We start from the raw sequence: 20755 nt of genomic DNA, 5'->3' as shown, positions 1-20755 counted from the left end.
GGAAGCAACCTAGTTGTCCATCAGCAGATGAATGGATAAGAAAGCTGTGGTACATATACACAATGGAGTATTATTCAGCCATTAAAAAGAATACATTTGAATCAGTTCTAATGAGGTGGATGAAACTGGAACCTATTATACAGAGTGAAGTAAGCCAGAAGGAAAAACATAAATACAGTATACTAATGCATATATATGGAATTTAGAAAGATGGTAACAATAACCCGGTGTACGAGACAGCAAAAGAGACACTGATGTATAGAACAGTCTTATGGACTCTGTGGGAGAGGGAGAGGGTGGGAAGATTTGGGAGAATGACATTGAAACATGTAAAATATCATGTAAGAAACGAGTTGCCAGTCCAGGTTCGATGCACGATACTGGATGCTTGGGGCTAGTACACTGGGACGACCCAGAGGGCTGGTATGGGGAGGGAGGAGGGAGGAGGGTTTAGGATGGGGAACACATGTATACCTGTGATGGATTCATTTTGATATTTGGCAAAACTAATACAATTATGTAAAGTTTAAAAATAAAATAAAATTAAAAAAAAAAAGAATGGAAGAAAAATGTTAATGTCAGAATTTTCAAAGGTGTTGCATATTTATCTGTTCACAAAAACATGAGATAATTAATGAATGGAAGAAGGTATTTTATAATGCAACATTTTAGAAAAGTAGTCTTAACAGAGCAAACTTTTATTGCTAGTAAATTGTAGTGTTCACCCTCCTGAAATTGGATTTGGTAATAATTTTTACCATGTTCCTACGTATCTCATCCTGTTATAAGATAGTCACATGTATTTATAGTATAGAGTAGAGGATGGGGCTTCTCAGGTAGCCCTAAGTGGAAAAGAATCCTCTTGCCAGTGCAGGAGATACAAGGGATGTGGGTTCAATCCCTGGGTTGGAAAGATCCCCTAGAGTAGGAAATGGTAACCCACTCCAGTATTCTGGAAAATTCCATGGACAGAGAAGCCTGGTGGGCTACAGTCCATGAGCTCGCGAAGAGTCCGGCATGACTGAACACAAAGTAGAGGATATGTAGAGGAGTTCCTGCTTTAAATGAACAGTACTCTAGTCAAGGAAAAGGCTGAATGGCTGTACTCCAACAAGAGGCCTTCACTATGAAATTCATTAAAAAACCACGGCTCCTAAGTCTTTTTTTTTTAAACAGGTATACCTGTTTTTATTGTTCCTCACAAGTAATGCTTTTTTATTTATTTATTTTTTTTACAAATTGGACATTTATATACTTGCCCAACATTGTATTGGGCAAGTACATCGGCACAATTTTTTCTACAGCATTTGCTAACTTCATGTCTCTGTCACATTGTGGTAATTGTTGCAGTATTTAAAATCATTATTATTATATTTGTTATTCTGATCTGTGATCAGTGTTTTTTTAAAATAAATTTATTTATTTTAATTGGAGGGTAATTACTTTATAATATTGTGGTGGTTTTTGCCATACATTGACATGAATCAGCTACAGGTGCACATTGGCCCCCCGTCCTGAACCCCCCTCTCACCTCCCTCCCCACCCCATTCCTTTGGGTTGTCCTAGAGCACAGGCTTTGAGTGCCCTGCTTCATGCATCAAACTTGCACTGGCCATCTGTTTTACATATGGTAATATACATGTTTCAGTGCTATTCTCTGAAATCATCCCACACTTGCCTTCTCCCATATAGTCCAAAAGTCTGTTCTTTACATCTGTGTCTCTTTTGCTGCCTTGCACCTAGGATCGTCATTACCGTTTTTGTAAATTCCATACATATGCGTTAATATACTCTATTGGTGTTTCTCTTTCTGCCTTACTTCACTCCATATACTAGGTTCCAGGTTCATCCACCTCATTAGAATTGACTCAAATGTGTTCTTTTTTATAACTGAGTAAAATTCCATTGTGTTTATGTACCACAACTTCCTTATCCATTCATCTGTCAATGGACAAGACATCTAGGTTGCTTCCATGTCATAGCTATTGTAAACAGTGCTGCAATGAACATTGAGGTACATGTGTCTCTCTCAATTCTGGTTTTCTCGGTGTATATGCTGAGCAATGGGATTGTTGGGTTGTATGGCATTTCTGTTTCCAGTGTTATAAGGAATCTCCACACTGTTCTCCATAGTGGCTGTACCAGTTTGAATTCCCACCAACAGTGTAAGAGGGTTCCCTTTTCTCCACACCCTCTCCAGCATTTACTATTTGTAGACTTTTTGATGGTGGCCATTCTGACCAGCATGAGATGATACCTCATAGTGGTTTTGATTTGCATTTCTTTAATAATGAGTGATGTTGAGCATCTTTTCATGTGTTTGTTAGCCATCTGTATGTCTTCTTTGGAGAAATGTCTGTTTAGTTCTTTGGTCCACTTTTTGATTGGGTTGTTCATTTTTCTAGTATTGAGCTGCATGAGCTGCTTGTATATTTTGGAGATTAATTCTTTGTCAGTTGTTTCGTTTGCTATTATTTTCTCCCATTCTGAAAGCTGCCTTTTCACCTTGCTTATCATTTCCTTTGTTGTGCAAAAGCTTTTAAGTTTAATTAGGTTCCATTTGTTTATTTTTGTTTTTATTTCCATTACTCTGGGAGGTGGTTCATAGAGGATCTTGCTGTGATTTATGTCAGAGAGTATAATGCCTATGTTTTCCTCTAAGAGTTTTATAGTTTCTGGTCTTACATTTAGATCTTTAATCCATTTTGTGTTTATTTTGTGTATGTTGTTAGTGTTCTAGTTTCATTCTTTTACATGTGGTTGACCAGTTTTCCTAGCACCACTTGTTAAAGAGATTGTCTTTTCTCCATTGTATATTTTTGCCTCCTTTGTCAAAGATAAGGTGTCCATAGGTGCATGGATTTATCTCTGGGCTTTATACAAGGCTCCTAAGTCTTGTGCACTTACAAACACAGTCTTGGTAAGTGCACCAGAGTTTGTGAGATACATATACACACTTGACTGATGAATTTATTAGGATGCCAAATTATTGATATACTTTGAGATATTTGTCAAGTAGATAGCATACTGATTCTCTGAGTAAGGGGTTTTCTCTGTAGGAAAATTATATGAGAAATCACCAGGTTGCTTAGGAGCTTAGAATCGGAACAAAGGAAATTAGATATATGTTGTGGTCACTTGGTAACATTAAGCTATGAGAACCTCTACAGCAGAACTTCAGATTGCCTCCAGTTTTTGCCTCTCTAGGCTGCTTTTTCCATTCTTTGACAACTCTTCTTTTTGATGAAAACATTCTGTCTTTAAATATATTGAAACATTTATATTGTAACCTAGTCTCTAGTCTTGGAGCCATTCTGTCTGTATAGGCCAACTTTGCATATATCTGCTCTGGTCCGTTATGTACGGATTGATAGTTTAGCCTTCAGAGGGTAATCTTATTTCTAAGTTTTCATAGGCCCCATGTTTCATATGGGGATACATTTTGAGCTCAGCAGTGAGGTCTGAGCTAGAGATGTATATTTGGAAATTATTAGAATATTTTGTTTTATTTTGCTTTTAACCTACCATGTCTATGTGCTTCTGTGTTTCAGGCACTCTCTTAAATGCTTTGCACATATATTATTTTACCCTTGCATAGCTTAAAAAAAAATGCTAGAGTTGATCCAAAGCTTACTCATAACCATTGTGTTTCAGTTTCAGTTCAGTGGCTCAGTCATGTCCAACTCTTTGTGACCCCATGAATCGCAGCTCGTCAGGCCTCCCTGTCCATCACCAACTCCCGGAGTTCACTCAGACTCACGTCCATCGAGTCAGTGATGCCATCCAGCCATCTCATCCTCTGTCATCCCCTTCTCCTCCTGCCCCCAATCCCTCCCAGCATCAGAATCTTTTCCAGTGAGTCAACTCTTTGCATGAGGTGGCCAAAGTACTGGAGTTTCAGCTTTAACATTATTCCTTCCAAAGAAACCCAGGGCTGATCTCCTTCAGAATGGACTGGCTAGATCTCCTTGCAGTCCAAGGGGCTCTCAAGAGTCTTCTCCAACACCACAGTTCAAAAGCATCAATTCCGTGTTATACTCTAACCATGGGAACAACTCAATTGGCTATGGTGAAAATGTAGAATAAGAGCCAGGATAGTCTGAAACTGGGCTTCCCAGGTGGCTCAGTGGTAAAGAATCTGCCTGCCAATGCAGGAGACACAGGAGACATGGGCTCAATCCCTGACTCTTCCTTGGAGGAGGAAATGGCAAACCATTCCAGTATTCATAGACAGACTACAATCCATGGGGTTGCAAGGAGTCAGACATGACTGAGCATGACACAAGCATGAGTGAGAGTCTGAAACTCACCAGAGAAGAAAGAGAATAACCCAGAAATGGGCAACCAGGAATTTGCAAATTTCAAGAAGAAATGACTAGTCAACTTGTAGAATGCTACTAACATTTCTAGAGAGCTAAAATTACTGAATGGTTTGACAGTAGGTTTCCCTAGTGGTTCACACGGTAGAGCATGTCTGCAATGCAGGAGACCCGGGTTCAATTCCTGGGTTGGGAAGATCCCCTGGAGAAGGAAATGGCAGCCCACTCCAGTATTCTTGCCTGGAAAATCCCATGGACCGCAGAGCCTGATAGGCTACTGTCCATGGGGTCGCAAAGAGTTGGACACGACTGAGCGACTTCACTTTCACTTTGACAGTAGGCAGTCTCTGTTATCCTGCAGTGTATGCATCTGGCATATATTCCCATATCAGTATTGAATTATTAATATTCAATATTGAGCTCAAGAAATATTGAGCTTCCCTGGTGGCTCAGGGCTAAAGAATCTGCCTGCAATGCAGCAGACACAGGAGATGCGGATTCAGTCCCTGGCTCAGGAAGATTGCCTGGAGAAGGAAATGGCAACCCACTCTGGTATTCTTGCATAGAAAATCCCTTAGGGTCGCAAAGAGTTGGACGTGACTGAGCACGCACGCATGCTGAATTGAGATAAAGATTGACTGACTTAGGATGGCCTATAGTATAAAACCATAGCAGCTCTCTGAATATAGGAGAGTCTCTCCTAAAGGACTGACGTTTCTCTTATTCAGCTCTTCCAAAAATGTAGGTTCCAGATCAGGAAACCACAGCTTGGGTAAAATGATTTAACTAGGTGGGGATAGGTAACCCTGGATCCTTCTGGGCTTCTCTTTCATAGGTTTAGTCTTTAAGGAGGGGTTATGGTAAGCATGGATTCTTATTTACCAGTTGTGGGTAGATCAGGAACTATCATAGAATAGGGCCTAAAAGCCCCAGAGAGAAAAATCCTAACTTTTAAGATTCACTGCCTGATTTCTGTTTTGATGTCTGTGTTTTCTTCTAGTTTATTATCTTCTGGCCTTGGTAAAGTTTTATTTAAATATTATAACTTTATCTTTGCTGTATCAAGATATATAAGGGAGTCATAATTATAGATCTAACAAGGCACGAGCATTATAAGGAGAGCAACACTCTTCTCCCAACAAAGCCAGTGAGGAGGGACAGTGATAATGAGATCTCCAAGGGGAAAGTCAATATTGAAGACAAGAACTGGAGCTCATGGATTTAACTCATAAATTGCCCTTCTGTGTGTAGAGATTCTTCTTTCATTGTCAACCTTAGATCTCAGTTTTATTTATTAAAGAAAGCAATGCCATTTTCCTTCATCAGTTACATCAGTGACCTTTTTCATTGTTGGGGAATGGAAAAATGAAAGCCCAGTATTTGCATTCATTTGTTCAGTTGACGAGGATTCGATCCCTGGATAGGGAAGATCCCCTGGAGAAGGAAATGGCAACCCACTCCGGTATTCTTGCCTGGAAAATCCCATGAACAGAGGAGCCTGGTGGGCTATAGTCCATGGAGTCGAAAAGAGTCAACATGACTTAGTGACTAAACAGCACTTCAGTATTTATTGAAAACCTAGTATGGCCACACTCTATGTTTGGCAATGAGTATACAGCAGCATAGGCTTTCCTGATAGCTCAGCTGGTAAAAAATCCACCTGCAACGCAGGAGATCCCGGTTCGATTCCTGGGTTGGGAAGATCCCCTGGAGAAGGGATAGGCTACTCACTCCAGTATTCTTGGGTTTCCCTGATGGCTCAGTCCAGAGAGTTGAAATAACTTTCCCCATAACACACAGCTAATAAATGGCAGGCCCAGAATTGGAATCCATACCTATCTGCCTCCTGATAAAGAACTTAGTGGTAACTTTTTTCTCGTTGCAGATTTTTTTCTTTTCTTTTTTTTGGTCCTAAGTATAGAGCTCAAATACCAAATTAGAGCTCAGATGTTCATTCAGCCTTCCCTAAAGAAAAGCTTTCTACTTTCTTGAGGTGCCACCTCATCAGTTCCAGTTGTTTAGCCTCTTCTTTACAGTTATGCTTAAAATGAAAGAATCATAACTTAAGCTGAATTCTTTATCCTTTGTACCCTTATTGTGTTTAATATCTCACTGTCAGAAAGCCTCAAGGGTCTTAACTTTTAATAGTAGCCCAGCTCAAGCTTTAACAGGGCTGAATTAACAACTCCTGATATCCATCACAGTGCAGTTTTTGAATTTTATCCATAAAAACAGATCGCAGCTGTGGCCTGAGCTCTTCTTTTTTTGTGTAATTTTTAGCAAGTCTCTTGGTCTTTCTGGGCCTCAGAGACATTGGCTGTAAAATGAGGGGAGATGGACTATATATTTTTTTCTTTTTTTCTTAACAAAGTCCATAATTTGCATTAGGGTTCACACTTGTACATGTTATGGATTTTGACGAATGCATAATGTCATTTATCTGTCATTGCAGTATCATATAGAATACTTTCACTGCCCTAAAAATTCCCTGTGCTCCAATCTTTTCACACTTCCCTCTCTCTCCTGCAGTGCAGGAGACCTGGGTTCAATCCCTGGCTTGGGTAGATCCCCTGGTAGAAGGGAATGGCAACCCACTACAGTATTCTTGCCTGGAGAATCCCATGGACTGAGGAGCCTGGTGGGCTACAGTCCATAGGGTTGCAAAGAGTCGGGCATGACTGAACGACTAACACTTTCTCCCTCCCTGAACCCCTGGCAACCACTGATCTTTATACTATCTGTATAGCTTTGCTGTTTCAAAATGTCACGTGGTTGGAATCATACAGTATGTAGCTTTTTCAAACTGGCTTCTTTCACTTAGCAAATATACTACATTTAAAGCTCCTCCATGTTTTTTTCATGGCTTGATAGCTTGTTTATTTTTATCACTGAATAATATTTCATTGTGTGGTTGTAGTTTATCTATTTGCCTGTTGAAGGACATCTTAGTTGCTTCTAGTTTTTGTCAGTCATGAGTAAAGATGCTGTGAACATTCTGTGCAGGTTTTTGTGGACATAAGTTTTCACTTGGGCAGGTTTTTTTGTGGATATAAGTTTTTATTTGGATAAATAGGAGCATGATTGCTAGATTATATGGTAATCTTAACGGTTGTTATTTTTGTTCAGTCACTAAGTCATTTTTGACTCTTTGAAACCCCATGGACTGCAGCATGCCAGGTTTCCCTGTCCTTTACTATCTCCTGGAGTTTGTTCAAACTCATGTCCATTGCATAGGTGATGTCATTCAACCATCTCATCCTCTGTTGTTCCTTCTTCTGCCCTCAATCTTTCTCAGCATCAGGGTCTTTTCCAATGAATTGGCTCTTTGCATCAGGTGGCCAAAGTATTGGAACTTCAGCTCTAGCATCAGTCCTTCTGGTGAATATTCAGGGTTTATTTCCTTTAGCATTGACTGGTTTGATCTCCTTGCTGTCCAAGGAACTCTCAAGAGTCTTCTCCAGCACCACAATTCAAAAAGTCAGTTCTTTGGTTCTAAGGCTTTTTTATGGTCCTATTCTCACCAAAGCCTTTGACTGTGTGGATCACAATAAACTGTGGAAAATTCTGAAAGAGATGGGAATACCAGACCACCTAATCTGCCTCTTGAGAAATTTGTATGCAGGTCAGGAAGCAACAGTTAGAACTGGACATGGAACAACAGACTGGTTCCAAATAGGAAAAGGAGTTCGTCAAGGCTGTGTATTGTCACCCTGTTTATTTAACTTATATGCAGAGTACATCATGAGAAATGCTGGACTGGAAGAAGCACAAGCTGGAATCAAGATTGCCAGGAGAAATATCAATAACTTCAGATATGCAGATGACACCACCTTTATGGCAGAAAGTGAAGAGGAACTCAAAAGTCTCTTGATGAAAGTGAAAGTGGAGAGTGAAAAAGTTGGCTTAAAGCTCAACATTCAGAAAACGAAGATCATGGCATCTGGTCCCATCACTTCACGGGAAATAGATGGGGAAACAGTGGAAACAGTGTCAGACTTTATTTTTCTGGGCTCCAAAATCACTGCAGATGGTGACTGAAGCCATGAAATTAAAAGACGCTTACTCCTTGGAAGGAAAGTTATGACCAACCTAGATAGCATATTCAAAAGCAGAGACATTACTTTGCCAACAAAGGTCCGTCTAGTCAAGGCTATGGTTTTTCCTGTGGTCATGTATGGATGTGAGAGTTGGACTGTGAAGACGGCTGAGCGCCGAAGAATTGATGCTTTTGAACTGTGGTGTTGGAGAAGACTCTTGAGAGTCCCTTGAACTGCAAGGAGATCCAACCAGTCCATTCTGAAGGAGATCAGCCCTGGGATTTCTTTGGAAGGAATGATGCTAAAGCTAAAACTCCAGTACTTTGGCCACCTCATGCGAAGAGTTGACTCATTGGAAAAGACTCTGATGCTGGGAGGGATTGGGGGCAAGAGGAGAAGGGGACGACAGAGGATGAGATGGCTGGATGGCATCACTGACTCGATGGACGTGAGTCTGAGTGAACTCTGGGAGTTGGTGATGGACAGGGAGGCCTGGTGTGCTGCAATTCATGGGGTCACAAAGAGTCGGACACGACTGAGCGACTGATCTGATCTGATCTGATTCTCACATCCGTACATGACAACTGGAAAAGACCATAGCTTTGACTATATAGATATTTGTTGGCAAAATGATGTCTCTGCTTTTTAATATGCTTTCTAGGTATGTCATATCTTTTCTTCCAAGGAGCAAGTGTTTTTTAATTTCATGGCTGAAGTCACTATCTGGAGTGATTTTGGAGCCCAAGAAAATAAAATTTGTTACTGTTTCCCCTTTTCTCCCATCTTTTTGCCATGAAGCGATGGGACTGGATGCCATGATCTTAGCTTTTGAATATTGAGTTTTAAGCCAGTGGTTTCACTCTCCTCTTTCACCTTCAACAGGAGGTTCTTTAGTTCCTCTTTGCTTTCTGCCTTAGAGTAGTATCATCTGAGGTTGTTGATATTTCTACCAGCAATCTTGATTCCAGCTTGTGCTTCATCCAGCCTGGCATCTTGCATGATGTACTCTGCACATAAGTTAAACAAGCAGGGTGACAATATACAGCCTTGAAGTACTCCTTTTCCCAGTTTTGAACCAGTCAGTTGCTCTATGTCCAGTTCTAACTGTTGCTTCTGGACCTGCATACAGGTTTATCAAGAGACAGGTAAGGTGGTCTGATACTCCCATCTCTTTAAGAATTTTCCAGATTGTTATGATCCACAGAGTTAAAGGTTTTAGTGTAGTCAGTGGAGCAGGTATAGATGTTTTTCTGGAATTCCCCCCCTTTTTTTCACTCTATGATCCAGTGGTTGTTGGCAATTTAATCTCTGGTTCCTCTGCCTTTTCTTAGATCCAGCTTGTACATCTGGGAGTTCTCGATACTGCTTAAGCCTAGCCTGAAGGATTTTGAGCATTTATTTGTGAGTATGTAAAACGAGCACAATTGTATGGTAGTTTGAATGTTCTTTGGCATTGCCTTTCTTTAGGATTGGAATGAAAACTGACCTTTTCCAGTCTTGTGGCCACTGCTGAGTTTTCCAAATTTGCTGGCATGTTGAGTGCAGCCTTTTTACAGCATCATCTTTTAGGATTTGGTATAGCTTAGCTGGAATTCCATCACGTGAACCAGCTTTGTTTGTAGTAACGGTTCCTGAGGCCCACTTGACATCACACTCCAGGATATCTAGCTCTAGGCCACACCATGATCACTTATGGTTAGCTTTGTAATAATTTCCCAGCTATTTTCCAAAGTGACTCTTCGATTTTGCATTCCCCCAGCAATGAATGAGAATTCGTCTTCCTTTACATCCTTCTCAGCGTTTGGTGTTTGTCATTGTTTTGGATTTTAGCCATTCTAGTAGGTAAATAACGATATCTCATTTTAATTTGCAATTCCCTAGTGAAATATGATATTGAGCATTTTTTAATATGCTCATTTGCCACCTGTATATCTTCTTGGTGAAGTGTCTGTTCAGGTCTTTTTAAAGATTAGTGTTAAAACTGATTGGTTTGATTTTTTGTTGTTGAGTTTTAGGAGTTCTTTGTATATTTTGGACACTAGTTCTATATCAGATATGTTTCTCAAATACTTTCTCCCAGTCTGTGGCTCATCTTTTCATTGTCTTGCCAGTGTCTTTTGCAAAGCAGAAGTTTTTAATTTTAATAGAGGCAAACATGTCAGTTTTTCTTTCATGGATTATGCCTTTGGTGTTGTATCTAAAAAGTCATTGCCAAACTCAAAGTCACCTAGGTTTTCTCCTGTGTTACCCTCTAGAAGTTTTATAGCTTTGTGTTTTGTGCTACAGGTTTATGTTTCGAGGTAGAGTGTTTTTGGTGAAAGATATAAGAGTCAGACACAACTGAGCAACTTTTTTTTTCTTATAAGATCTGTGTCTGATGCACTTATATTTTTATTAATAAAGTTCCTTCTGATCTGAAATTATTCATTTTGATCAATAATATTAAAAGGTGACAGAAATTTAGAAAGAACAAATCATATGCTGAATCTTTACCACTATGTAAGTTTTGTTCTTCCAAAGTGTTCCTTGAGCAAGAGACTTGAAGTCAACCCAAAGATGGGGTCAGGGAGAGCTTTATCTGGAACAATCAGGAGACTGGACTAACAGCTCCATTTCAGTACTCTACTGTTATATATTGTTAAGCTGGCTGAGTGGTATATGCGCAGATTGTTTGGAAAGACTGCCTACAATTAGGAATATTTTGCTTCAATCAAAACCCCCTGTTATTTGTTCATTTGAGATTTCTTTGCAACTTTGCCTAGTTGTTGTTGTTTAGTTGCTAAGTTTTGCAACTCCATGGACTATAGCCTGCCAGGCTCCTCTGTCACTGGGATACTGGAGTGTTTTAAGGGTGAAAAGAACATAATTCAAATCAGTCTTGTTTTAAACATATCTTCTCCAGGGGATTTTCCCAACACAGGAATCATACCTATGTCTCCTGCATTGGCAGGTGGATTCTTTACCATTGAGCCACCAGGGAAGCCCTTGCCTAGTCATATAGGCTTGCAAAAGCCCACCTGTGGTTTCTCTCCAGTATTTTCACCTTTTTATACTGTGAAATATTGAAGCCGTCTGAACCTTAAATATTATCTCTCTATATTTTGACTGACTTCAATTTATGTTTTTAAAGGAAATTTTCCTAATCATCTATCATTTAGTAACATAAATAGATTTACTTCCAAATACTAGGTGTTTTTTTTTTTTTTAATTTTGGCTTGTAGAAAAATAGTTTATCAACCATTTATTTAGTATGTGTGTACCTTGGTGTGTATGTGTGTGTGTTGTCCAGATGGATCATAAAGGTTTTTAAATTTTGAATCTTTAGATTTTATTTTTAAGGTGTCTGTAACAAAATTGATTTGAATTGTTCCCTTAACAAGACTGATTTGAATTATGTTCTTTTCACCCTTAAAACACCTATTTCCTAAAACATTATCATACATACTATTCTTAGAAAAGCATTTCTTTTTCTTTTTTGTGTTATTTTGTTCCTATTTTTCAAGAATGAATGAACCACTTAAATCAGATTTACTATTTTAGTAAATTTTTCCCTTTTAGTATTTTTCTCTAGTTCATCTGATGTTACCAAATTTACTATGCAGTATGCATGCGTGCTTAGTTGTGTCTGACTCTTTGTGACCCTTTGAACTGTAGCCCACCAGACTTCTCTGTCCATAGGGTTTTCCAGGCAAGAACACTGGAGTGAGTTTCCACTTCTTTCTCCAAAGGATCTTCCTGACCCACAGATTGAGCACGCATCTCCTGCATTGGCAGACAGGTTCTTTACCCACTGAGCCATTGGAAAGCCTACCGAATTTACTGCAATATGTTTTAAGTGTCTAAATCGCCTGTATTTCTGGCATACTTTAATAGATTTTTTTAAATTATGGTTTTTAAAAAATCTATATTCACTTTGCCCTTAATGAAATATTTGTGAATCAACTCACTAGGCAGCTACACACAATTTATGACAAATTTTATAAACAAATTTCAATGCTGGTTTCATTTTTTTTTCTATTCTTGTTTTCCTTATCCACATATTTTATGTGAATATATACATATATAGAGATAAGCTATTAAAAGTTTGTGTCATTTAAAAACTAAATATTTCAAACAAAAAATAAGAATAGCATAATATTAATAAAACCCTTTCACCTAGCTCCTGGAATGAAAAATTTGTTAACATTTGGTTTCATTTGCTTGTTGCTCGCCTCATCTATTTATTTATTTTCTTTTTTTATTGAAGTATAGTTGATGTACAATATTATATGTTACAGGTGTACTGTATAGTGATTCATATTTTTGATGGTTATACTCCATTAACTATTATAAAATATTGGCTATATTTCCCATGTTGTACAATATATCTTTGTAGTTTATTTTATACATAATAGGTTTACCTCTTAATCCTCTATCTTGATATTCCCCCGTTCCCTCTCCCCGCTAGTAACCACTATTTTGTTCTCTGTATCTTGAAGCTGTTTATTTTTTCTTACATTCACTAGTTGTAATTTTTAGATTTCACATGTAAGTAATATCATACAATACTTGTTTTTCTCTTGAGATACATGCATCTTTTTGAATTAGTGCTTTTGTTTTATTTTTTTCAGATATATATGATGTATATATATATTTCAGATATAGGAATATGCAGTACTATTTTTAGTTTTTTGAGACACCTCCATACTGTTTTCCTTAGTGGTTACACCAATTTACATTCCTATAAACAGTGTATGAGGGTTCCTTTTTCTCCATATCCTCACCAACACTTGTTTTTTGTGTTCTTTTAGTTGATAGCCATTCCGACAACTGTGAGATAATATCTCATTATGGTTTTGATTTGCATTTCCCTGATGATTAGCTATGCTGAACGTCTTCCTTTTTGGAAAAATATCTGTTCATTCTTCTGCACATTTTTTAATGGAGTTGTTTGTTTGGTGTTGAGTTGTATGAGCTGTTCATATGTGTTGGATATTATTGGTCATATCATTTGCAGATATTTTCTCCCTTTCAGTAGGCTGTCTTTTCATTTTGTCAGTGATTTCCTTTGCTGTGCAAAAGCCAAATACAATTTAAGGTTAAATCCTGATTTCAGAGTAGTAGGATATATGCATTACATATATTAATAAATGTTTATAAATTATTAGATGTGTTTCATTTTATGTATTTCTACATTAATTGAATCACTGCAACAAATATTTACTGAATGACTATCTTATAATAGGTCAGTGGATAATAGAAAAATAAAATGTCTCTGCTCTTAAGGAACTATAAAGGAAGGCTGCTGCTGCTGCTAAGTCGCTTCAGTTGTGTCCGACTCCTAGCAACCCCCTAGACAGCAGCCCATCAGGCTTCCCCGTCCCTGGGATTCTCCAGGCAAGAATACCGGAGTGGGTTGCCATTTCATTCTCCAATGCATGAAAGTGAAAAGTGAAAGTGAAGTCGCTCAGTCATGTCCAACTCCTAGCGACCCCATGGACTGCAGCCTACCAGGCTCCTGCATCCATGGGATTTTCCAGGCAAGAGTACTGGAGTGGGTTGCCATTGCCTTCTCCATAAAGGAAGGCAGGTATGTCCAAATCTTGCTAAAATAAAGCTAAGTTTCTTCAGTTCAGTTCAGTCACTCAGTCATGTCTGACTCTTTGCGACCCCATGAATTGCAGCACGCCAGGCCTCCCTGTCCATCACCAACTCCCAGAGTTCACTCAAACTGACGTCCAAATTACACAAACTATAATTAACAAGTGTGTTAAAGATAATGCTAAATTAATGACAATTGATGGCTTTGTTAAAGTTGAAAATCACCAATTAAACCATCTATTGTTAATTTTTTTATTCTTTCATTGTTAGAGGCAGTTGGGGGCTTGGTGGGTAGGAGGGAAAAATGGAAGGAAATATTTATTTTTGAGTATATGTGTGTGCTTTTTTTTAAAGGCGAGAATAGAATTTACTTAAAAGATATATTTTTCTCCGTTGTTATCTTCATAGTGGTATATTTGAAGAGAAAATAGTTCTGTTAGATAAAATGTTTGTTTTCTTTGGAAAAGAATTTGGAAATTGAATTATACTCAGTCAGACATGTTTGTGTGTGGATTTATACAAAGGCAAAGTGTTAACCTTAAGCTTGCATCTTTCTGCTCTCAACAGTTGTATTAGTTACTGCCCCCTCCATTATCAGTGTGTGTACTCAGGGAGTGCAAACTTATTTTAATATTGGCTCAAACAAATAACATTAGGAAAATAAATCTGTTAATATTATTTGTGATCTGAGGACAAATATAGTGAAAATTAGATCCTCTATGATTTATTGAAAGCAGTACAGAAACAGAAAGGGCACCATATTTAGAGTCTGGAGACCTGATTTGAATACTGTTTTTACCATTTATTAGACAAGTCACTTAATCTTGCTTTTTTCTTCATGTGTTAAAAAATAACTGTAATAAAAGTAGTGCCACTTTTTAAACTTGTTAGAACAAGATTTGATGTGTAAAGGCTTTGTAAATTATTATAAATACTTTTCAAGTATTGCTTGATAATTTTTAGATTTTTGCCTTTTAGTACAGATATGAAGAATATGCTATAAAAGACTATAAATATTCTGCAGAATTGAGTTTAGCAGTTTCAATTTATCTGTATTTATGAGTCCATGCAGTCGCAGAGAGTTAGATACGACTGAATAACAATATGAGCTTTACTGTGAGTACATGCTCAGTCATCTGACTTTTTGCGACCTCATGGACTGTAGGCGCACCAACCTCCCCTGTCCATGGAATTTTCCATGCAAGAATACTGGAGTGGGTTTGCCATTTCCTACTCTAGGGGATCTTCCTGACCCAGGGATTGAACCCATGTCTCTTGCAGCTCTTGGGATTTCCCAGGGACTTCCCAGGTGATTTCCAAGGGGCTTCCTAGATGGCACAGTGGGAAGGAATCCTCCTGCCTCATTGTAGTTTTGATTTGCATTTCTCTGATAATGAGTGATATTGAACATCTTTTCATGTGTTTAGTAGCCATCTGTAAGTCTTCTCTGGAGAAGTGTCCATTTAGGTCTTCTGCCCACTTTTTTGATTGAGTTGTTTTTCTGGTATTGAACTACATGAGCTGCTTGTTTATTCTAGGGATTAATTCTTTGTCAGGTGTTTCCTTTGCTGTTATTTTCTACCATTCTGAGGGTTGTCTTTTCACCTTGCTTATAGTTTTCTTCATTGTGCAAAGCTTTTAAGTTTAATTAGGTTCCATTTGTTTATTTTTGTTTTTATTTCCATTACCCTGGGAGGTGGGTCCTATAGAGGATCTTGCTGTGATTTATGTCAGAGAGTGTTCTGCCTGTGTCTTTCTCTAAGACTTAGTTTTTATAGTTTCTGGTCTACATTTAGGTCTTTAATCCATTCTGAGTTTATTTTCATGTATGGTGTTAGAAAGTGTTCTAACTTCATTCTTTTACATGTAGTTGACCAATTTTCCTAGCACCACTTGAAGCGACTGTCTTTTCTCCATTGTTTATTTTTGCCTCCTTTGTCAAAGATAAGATGCCCATGGGTATGTGGATTTATTTCTTGGCTTTCTATCTTGTTCCATTGGTCTGTATTTCTGTTTTTTGCTGGTACCATACTGTCTTGATGACTGAAGCTTTGTAGTACAGTCTGAAGTCAGGAAGGTTGATTCCTACAGTTCCCCTCATCTTTCTCGAAGTTGCTTTGGCTATTTGGGGTCTTTTGTGTTTCCATACAAATTGTAAAACTATTTGCTCTAGTTCTGTGAAAAATACTGTTGGTAGTTTGAAAGCAGTTGCATTGAATCTATAGATTGCTTTGGGTAGTATAGTCATTATCACTATGTTGATTCTTCCAATCCAAGAGCATGTTGTATCTCTCCATCTATTTGTGTCACCTTTGATTTCTTTCATTAGTGTCTTCTATAGGAATCCTCTCACACCAGTCAGAATGGTCATCATCAAAAAATCTACAAAGAATAAATGCTGGAAAGAGTGCTGTTGGTGGGAATGCAGAATGATACAAAAACTATGGAGAACAGTATGGAGATTACTTTAAAAAGCTAGGAATAAAACTACTGTATGATCTAGCAGTCCCACTACTGGGCATATAACCTGAAAAAACCAGAATTGAAAAAGACACAGGTTCCCCAGTGTTCACTGTAGCACCATTTACAATAGCTAGGACATGAAAGGAACCTAGATATCCATCAGCAGATGAATCGATAAGAAACTTGTGGTACATATACACAATGGAATATTCAGTTCAGTTCGATTTAGTCGCTCAGTCATGTCCGACTCTTTGCGACCCCATGGACTGCAGCACACCAGGCCTCCCTGTCCATCACCAACTCCCAGAGCTTGCTCAAACTCATGTCCATTGAGTCAGTGATGCCATCCAACCATCTCATCCTCTGTTGTCCCCTTCTCCTCCTGACTTCAATTTTTCCCAGCATCAGGGTCTTTTCCAGTGAGTCAGTTCTTTGCATCAGGTGGCTAAAGTACTGGAGTTTCAGCTTCAGCATCAGTCCTGAGTTAATAGGACTGAGTTCGTTTAGGATGGACTGGTTGGATCTCCTTGCTTTCCAGGGAACTCTCAAGAGTCTTCTCCAACACCACAGTTCAAAAGCATCAGTTGTTCAGCGCTCAGCCTTCTTTATAGTCCAACTCTCACATCCATACATGACTACTGGAAAAGCCATAGCTTTGATTAGATACTATGTCTAGTTGTGTTGGTAAAACTAGTTGGTAAATCTAGTTTTGTTGGTAAAACTGTTGGTTTACCTTTCTTGGTAAAGTAATGTCTCTGCTTTTTAATATGCTATCTAGGTTGGTCATAATTTTTCTTCCAAGGAGCAAGCGTCTTTTAACTTCATGGCTGCAGTCATCATCTGCAGTGATTTTGGAGACCAGAAAAATAAAGTCTGTCACTGTTTCCACTGTTTCCCCATCTACTTGCCATGAAGTGATGGGACCGGATGCCATGATCTTCGTTTTCTGAATGTTGAGTTTTAAGCCAACTTTCCTCTTTCACTTTCATCAAGGGGCTCTTTAGTTCTCCTTTGCTTTCTGCCATAAGGGTGTTGTCATCTGCATATCTGAGGTTATTGATATTTCTCCCGGCAGTCTTGATTCCAGCTTGTGCTTAATCCAGTCCAGCATTTCTCATGATGTACTCTGCATATAAAGTAAATCAGCCGGGTGACAATATACAGCCTTGACGTACTCCTTTTCCTATTTGGAACCAGTCGGTTGTTCCATGTCCAGTTCTAACTGTTGCTTCCTGACCTGCATACAGATTTCTCAAGAGGCAAGGTAAGGTGGTCTGGTATTCCCATCTCTTGAGGAATTTTCCGCAGTTTGTTGTGATCCACACAGTCAAAGACTTTGGCATAGTCAATAAAGCAGAAATAGATATTTTTTCCGGAATTCTCTCACTTTTTCAATGATCCAATGGATGTTGGCAATTTGACTTCTGGTTCTTCTGCCTTTTCTAAATCCGGCTTGAATGTCTGGAAGTTCACAGTTCATGTACTGTTGAAGCCTGGGTTGGAGAATTTTGACCCTTACTTTGCTGCCGTATGAGATGAGTGCAATTGTGCAATAGTTTGAGCATTCTTTGGCATTGCCTTTCTTTGGGATTGGAATGAAAACTGACCTTTTCCAGTCCTGTGACCACTGCTGAGTTCTCCAAATTTGCTAGCCTATTGAATGTAGCACTTTCACAGCATCATCTTTTAGGATTTGAAATAGCTCAACTGGAATTCCATCACCTCCACTAGCTTTGTTCAAAGTGATACTTCCAAAGGCCCACTTGACTTCACATTCCAGGATGTCTGGCTCTAGGTGTGTGATCACACCTTCATGATTACCTGGATCATGAAGATCTTTTTTGTATAGTTTTTCTGTGTATTGTTGCCACCTCTTCTTAATGTTGTTTGCTGTGTTAGGTCCATACCATTTCTGTCCTTTATTGTGGCAAAATGGCTGTCTGAGGAGGCCTTATAAATAGCTGTGAAAAGAAGAGAAGCAAAAAGCAAAGGAGAAGAGGAATGATATAAACATCTGAATGCAGAGTTCCAAAGAATAGCAAGAAGAGATGAGAAAGCCTTCCTCAGTGATCAATGCAAAGAAATAGAGGCAAACAACAGAATGGGAAAGACTAGAGATCTCTTCAAGAAAATTAGAGATACCAAGGGAACATTTCATGCAAAGATGGGCTCGATAAAGGACAGAAATGGTATGGGCCTAACAGAAGCAGAAGATATTAAGAAGAGGTGGCAAGAATACACAGAAGAACTGTACAAAAAAGATCTTCATAACCAAGATAATCACGATGGTGTGATCACTCACCTAGAGCCAGACATCCTGGAATGTGAAGTCAAGTGGGCCTTAGAAAGCATCACTATGAACAAAGCTAGTGGAGGTGATGGAATTCCAGTTGAGCTATTTCAAATCCTGAAAGAGGATGCTGTGAAAGTGCTGCAGTCAATATGCCAGCAAATTTGGAAAACTCAGCAGTGGCCACAGGACTGGAAAAGGTCAGTTTTCATTCCAATCCCAAAGAAAGGCAATGCCAAACAATGCTCAAACTACCACACAATTGCACTCATCTCACACGCTAGTAAAGTAATGCTCAAAATTCTCCAAGCCAGGCTTCAGCAATACATGAACCGTGAACTTCCATATGTTCAAGCTGGTTTTAGAAAAGGCAGAGGAACCAGAGATCAAATTACCAACATCCGCTGGATCATCGAAAAAGCAAGAGAGTTCCAAAAAAAACATCTATTTCTGCTTTATTGACTACGCCAAAGCATTTGTGTGGATCACAATAAACTATAGAAAATTCTGAAAGAGCTGGGAACACCAGACCACCTGACCTGCCTTTTGAGAAACCTATATGCAGGTCAGGAAGCAATAGTTAGAACTGGACATGGAACAACAGACTGGTTCCAAATCGGAAAAGGAGTACATCGAGGTTGTATATTGTCACCCTGCTTCTTTAACTTTTATGCAGAGTACATCATGAGAAACGCTGGACTGGAAGAAACACAAGCTGGAATCAAGATTGCCGGGAGAAATATCAGTAACCTCAGATATGCAGATGACACCACCCTTATGGCAGAAAGTGAAGAGGAACTCAAAAGCCTCTTGATGAAAGTGAAAGTGGAGAGTGAAAAAGTTGGCTTAAAGCTCAACATTCAGAAAACGAAGATCATGGCATCCGGTCCCATCACTTCATGGGAAATAGATGGGGAAACAGTGTCAGACTTTATTTTTCTGGGCTCCAGAATCACTGCAGATGGTGACTGAAGCCATGAAATTAAAAGACGCTTACTCCATGGAAGGAAAGTTATGACCAACCTAGATAGCATATTCAAAAGCAGAGACAGTACTTTGCCAACAAAGGTCCGTCTAGTCAAGGCTATGGTTTTTCCTGTGGTCATGTATGGATGTGAGAGTTGGACTGTGAAGAAGGCTGAGTGCCAAAGAATTGATGCTTTTGAACTGTGGTGTTGGAGAAGACTCTTGAGAGTCCCTTGGACTGCAAGGAGATCCAACCAGTCCATTCTGAAGGAGATCAGCCCTGGGATTTCTTTGGAAGGAATGATGCTAAAGCTGAAACTCCAGTACTTTGGCCACCTCATGCAAAGAGTTGACTCATTGGAAAAGACTCTGATGCTGGGAGGGGTTGGGGGCAGGAGGAGAAGGGGACGACAGAAGATGAGATGGCTGGATGGCATCACTGACTCGATGGACGTGAGTCTGAGTGAACTCCGGGAGTTGGTGATGGACAGGGAGGTCTGGCATGCTGCGATTCATGGGGTTGCAAAGAGTCAGACACGACTGAGTGACTGAACTGAACTGAATTCTACATATGTATAGTTTCTATTTTTTTTATTAATCTGATGTGTCGTAAAGTTTTAATAAGAAGCTAATAGAAACTTTGCCTAAAATAGAATATTATAAATTGGAGAAATAGTCTCAAGACATGGTGAGAATTGTGAACTGTAAGACTTTGTCTCAGTCTAAGCAACAGTAACCTCTTCATCTAAAATAACCCCAGGCAATTTGACAGTGTGTATCAGAAGCATCAAACTGTCTTTAACTTAATACTATTTTCTAGACTGTATCTTAATGAAAAAAAAAAAGGTAGTTTACATAAATATTTATCTACTGCTACTAAAAAAATATACTTTAAATGAATATTTAATGATACAAGAAAATATTTATCATATATTATTAAGTAGAAAGGCAGTTTGCATAAACATTTTATATTATGCAATCTGCATTTAGAATCAAACCCCATACCCTCCAGAGATGCTTGGAGAGCTCAAACAAAACCTTATGCACACCAGAACCCAGAGACCACACAGAGACTGAGCCAGACCTGCCTTTGAGTGTTT

The 20755-nt window shown here is 38.9% G+C and overlaps 1 protein-coding gene across 13 annotated transcripts in view; it reads left to right on the top strand.

The window, feature by feature from the left end:
- Nucleotides 1-20755, top strand: part of CEP57L1 (centrosomal protein 57 like 1) — an 84378-nt gene that overhangs the window by 5630 nt on the left and 57993 nt on the right. For 4 of the 13 annotated variants that reach the window (XM_086317411.1, XM_086317413.1, XM_086317409.1 and 1 more), the window contains exon 2: nt 9688-9757. The exons of 6 other annotated variants lie outside the window; for them this stretch is intronic. The gene's annotated coding sequence lies outside the window, so the exon portion shown is untranslated. Of the gene's footprint in view, nt 1-9687; nt 9762-20755 lie in introns of all 13 variants that reach the window. 3 more of the 13 variants (XM_086317405.1, XM_086317414.1, XM_086317406.1) reach the window with 1 other exon arrangement.

The sequence above is a fragment of the Bos grunniens genome, chromosome 9 (genome assembly GCF_055505025.1).
Source record: "Bos grunniens cultivar Pamir isolate PY7600 chromosome 9, Bosgru_T2T1.0, whole genome shotgun sequence".
Lineage (NCBI taxonomy): Eukaryota > Metazoa > Chordata > Mammalia > Artiodactyla > Bovidae > Bos > Bos grunniens.
Note: the sequence above shows the minus strand (reverse complement) of the source record. Positions and strands in the feature narration are given on the sequence as shown.